Source organism: Schistocerca gregaria, chromosome X, assembly GCF_023897955.1.
Source record: "Schistocerca gregaria isolate iqSchGreg1 chromosome X, iqSchGreg1.2, whole genome shotgun sequence".
Lineage (NCBI taxonomy): Eukaryota > Metazoa > Arthropoda > Insecta > Orthoptera > Acrididae > Schistocerca > Schistocerca gregaria.
In genome coordinates, this window is record NC_064931.1 from 190,478,636 (window position 1) to 190,483,658 (window position 5,023).

Below are 5,023 nucleotides of genomic sequence, written 5' to 3' on the forward strand. Positions count from 1 at the left end.
GTCTTGTTGTATGTGAGGTTTGGCTCGTCCTGCGCCTGAAGTGACGTGTTTTCTTTTTGACTGCTTGGGAGGCAGGTGTGGGCTGCTGTACAGAAACAAACTGTGAACATAAACAGTTCCTCATTAATACGTTCAACTTGGACATTCATTGGATACGCTCTCATCTCTGGCACGGTGTAGCGTCGACTCGTAATGTTTTATCTTGTAGCAGCAGGTGTGGTAGACATCGCTTGCAGTGTACACTTGGAGTCGAGGAGGTGCCGCGCTGACCTAGCATAGCCAGCACGCCAGGAGCTGAGTCGACACTGGCACCCAAAGCAGTATTTAGCCTCGCTGCAGGTCGTGTCGCTGCCCAGAGTCTAACTCCGGATCGAAGACTGGACAGTGGCGGTGAGCAGCTGGCGCGCTCAAGTGATCGCGAGTGATCCGGTAGAAGCAGCGTGAGAATGTTGACTGCCAAGGCTTGGGATATTAGGCAATGGCTGTTGGTTTGGAATCTGACTGCAGCATTGACGGCTGTGACAAAGTTATATGTAGACTATAACGCTGAGGCTGACTCAGACAGGGCGCAGCTACATTGCCCGACTGATCAACCATAATGGCTGGTCCAGGAAGAATTTAAGTGCAGCTGCTCCCAGATGGTAGAATGGACGCTTTAGATACCGGATGACATAGCTGCTGGTAAACCTTTCGGGATGTGGGGTCATGGTCCAAGAAACTCTTATGTCCCTCACGTTTCGTCCAGGTCTGCGCTGGACATATTCAGGGGCACTCCTCCGCTGTCTTGCCGACTGGTCGGACGCCCGAGAGCGACATATATACTGTAGGGAAGAGAGCGTGGTGGAAGTAACACGTGATGAGCAGAGATAATCCTTGTCAGATATAAAACTTAAAAATCGATTGTCGTCATGTCAAAGATGAAATTGGCTAGCGATTCTACAGAGTTACTCTCCATTTATCGCTAAGACTCGGCTAAAGGAGCACGAAAGTCTTTACCGACTAGGAAAAATAGAGAAATCAGCTGTAGCAGAGTATGCTCTTCAGTCAGGAAACCATGAAGTGAAGGTTCCCGAAACAGAAGTTAAATCTAAAACGTCAAATTATTATCCACGACAATGTAGAGAAGCCATTGAAATTTATAAGCATCAGGATAATTTTAACAGAAAAGAGGAGGCAATGAAACTTAGCGAAATATGGAAAGTAGCTCTGCAGAATCGCTACACAATTTTATATTTGACAATAAGAAAATCGATTGTTAAGTTTTGTCTTTGACAAGATTTATCTCTGCTGATCACGTGTTACTTCGGCCAAGCCCCCTTTTCTACATTATATATGTCGCTCTCGGACGTCCGACCAGTCAGTCGGCAAGACTCAGCGGAGGAGCCCCTCTGAAGATGTCTAGTGCAGTCTTGGACGAAACGTCAGGAACAGAAGAGTTTCTTGGATCACGACCTCACATCCCGAAAGGTTTACCAGCAGCGACGCTCCCAGATGGCTTTGAGAGAGTGACTACGTTTTTGTGTCACCGTGGAAATTTCTGGACATGATCAGTGACTGATCCATTTGTTTTCCCGTGGCAGTGTGTCAAACTGCTAAAGCTTCCTGCTGTCTGGTCAGTGTCCCATGTCATTAGCACACAGAAGCTGTAGTACAGAACCGATGGCTTCTACTGAGCTGCTGTATCGGCAGGGGCGCCGTCCGTCAATGGTGAATGCTCAGCGCTTCATACCAGGCACTTAGCATGGCTGTATTCTATTCTGCTGCAATATGAACAGGGTGTTTCTGTAAGAGCGTGCAAAAATTTAACAGGACATAGAGGATGCTCCACTGTCGAGTTTTAGATAGGGAGCCTGGGGTCGCAGAAGCAATCTTAAGGAGATAATAGTAGAAAATCACATTATTGCGTACTTTTTTATTTACATTACTTACAGTTAACTGCAAATACCGTCACTGACACAATGAACGTACCATTTCTATCGTATCTTACAAAACGTGCTGAAACTGACAGACATTAACCTCAATGCAAGCATGACATCGGCGAACAAATTTTTGACGCACCATGACAAAAACCGCTGGTGTGTTTCGAATCACACCAAAGGAAGCTACAATTATGGCAGCTACAATTCAGTGACAATTCTACAATTTAGTTGTAAATAAGCTGGAAAACAGTAATGCTTGACAAAGCGGTAGACAAGAGTACATCCATATGTCCTTCAGCTGGCTTCTCCGACCCCAGGTTTCCTACCTCAAATTGTTCAGTGGAGCATTCTCTAAGTCCTGTCACATTTTTGGACGCTCTTACGGAAACACACTGTACATCGAAAAGCCAATTTCCATCATTACTGTATGAGAACGATGTGATGCCTTACACATCCTTGTATCGAAATTTCTGTAATTGGCCTATTTCCAAGAAATTAAATAGAAAACTGGGGAAAGGAGTGGAAGGGGGCGTGATTTAATGATCAGCTGAGGGATGTTTTTTGCTCAGCTGACACAGCAGTAAAATACTGAGCTGTGACTGGGAAAGGTAAATTATCTGTTTATTGCAACGCATTTGGCTTACAAGCGGTCTGATTGTCCCAGTTACAAACCAATTACATGAAGGAGCGGATGGGAAATGAAGGAGGGGAGAGGTGAAACGGAGGGAGGATAGAGAGGGGCGGGGAGAGGAGGTGGGGAGGGGAGCGGAGGGGGAAGAAGAGGGTCAAATCTGCCACTTTTATCCTCCTCCTATGAGCCAAAGCCGCTATTGCCCTCCTCGTATGATCGAAAGACACTATTTTTTTCCTATTGACTTACCTGTCCCTTCAGTGTCGAATATTAACCTATGTAAATGCAAAATCGCTAGACTGCAATGTGATCATAGTGTCTCCTTGTATTCCATAGTTAACGTATAAGTACCCAGTTTCATTACATTCGTCCACTTTGCTCACTGGCACCTAGTGGAATCTCGTAGTAAACCAACAAAACTTCATTATTTTATGTCAGTGCTACTTGGGAACACTTAGTCTTCGAGTGAATGTGAAAGAGCCATGCAACATTTTATCTGGCTTTTGTTAAAGAAGAAACATTATGCATTTATCAGGTAGGATTAGAGCACGCGGATCAAGTTTGTAGTTATTTTAAAACACTGCAAAGCATTTAGTATAGCAAGTGAATACAACATTTCTTGCGATAGTGAGTACGCGTTTTTACTTCAACATACAAAATTACACAAAGGTTGAAGTGTAATCAAAATAGTAATTTCCAACGTGGATATAAATACACCATTAGAGATGCTGGTTCACCTGAATTTTTTTCTGGGTTATTAAATCAGTGAAACCGAATGAGAGGGTGGTTTCTCAAACGGGCTACGGACGCTCCCATTCCCCATCTTTCTTCAACTGAGCTAATGCTCCGTCTGTAATACCCTCGTGTCGACGAGACATTAAACTCTTTTACTTGTTCACAGCAGTAACAAGTTGAGTGAAATTATTACACACGTTAAGTTAATTACAGAGGCGTGTTGCCATGAATTCTTGTCAGACCTTTACATTCCTTTAGACACTGAGATGAAAAGTACGCCAGCCTTTTACGGTCTGATTACTTTTACGAGTTGGGTTTTAACGACGTACTTTGTTTGTAATCGTAAACCAGCAAGATGTAGCAGCAACATCAATCCGAAGGTACCCCTGTTTGTTATGGAACCATGATACACAGACGCAGTAGTAAGTCTTCTTATCCACTTTCAAGAAAACTTTATAGATATATCTTCCTTTGGAGGAAGCCATCCATGTAGGACAAAATGTTGTAGTTTTCACAATGCTCAATTTAATATTTGGTATCATTCTTTCTTTTTTTAATTCATTTCTTACATATTACACTGTAAGAAAGAAATATACTGAGGTGACAAAAGTCCTGGGATAGCGATGTGCAGATAGACATATGGAGGCAGTATGGCGTACACAAGGGATAAAAGCGCTGTAAATTGACGGAGCTGTCATTTGTGCTCATGTGACTCATGTGAAAAGGTTTCCGACTTGATTATGACTGCACGACGGGAATTAACAGACTTTGAACGCGGAATGGTAGTTGGGGCTAAATGCATGGGACATTCAGTTTCAGAAATCGTCATGGAATTCAATATTCCTAGATCCACACTGTCACGAGTGTGGCGAGAATACAACATTTCAGGCATTACCTCTCACCACTGATAACGCAGTGGCCGAGGGCCTTAACGTGGCAACCGAGAGCAGCAGCGTCTGCGTACTGTTGTAAGTGCAAAAAGACAAGCAACTGTGCGTGAAATAACCACAGAAAGCAATGTGGGACGTGCGACTAACGTATCTGTTACGACAGTGCAGAAAAATTTCGTGTTACTAGGCTACGGCAGCAGACGACTGACTCAACTGCCTTTGCAAACAGACGACCTCGCTTGCAGCGCCTCTCCTGGACTCATGTCCATATCGGCTGGACCCTATACGACTCGAAAACCGTTGCCTGGTCATATGCATCCAGATTTCCATTGGTAAGAGCTGATAGTAGAGTGCGAGTGTCGCGCAGACCCTGCGGAGCCATGGATCCAAGTTGTCAACAAGGCAGTGTGAAAGCTGGTGGTTGCCCTGTAAAGGTGTGGGCTCTGTTTACAATGAATGGACTGTCTCCTGGCCGGCCGGGGTGGCCGAGCGGTTCTAGGTGCCACAGTCTGGAGCCGTGCAACCGTTACGGTCGCAGGTTCGAATCCTGCCTCGGGCATGGATGTGTGTGATGTCCTTAGGTTAGTTAGGTTTAAGTAGTTCTAAGTTCTAGGGGACTGATGACCTCAAAAGTTAAGTCCCATAGTGCTCAGAGCCATTTGAACCATTTGACTGTCTCCTCTGGTCCAGCTGTACTGATGATAGACTGTAAACTCTTATATTCGGCTATTTAAAGACCATTTCAAATGGTTCAAATGGCTCTGAGCACTATGGGACTCAACTGCTGTGGTCATTAGTCCCCTAGAACTTAGGACTACTTAAATCTAACTAACCTAAGGACATCACAC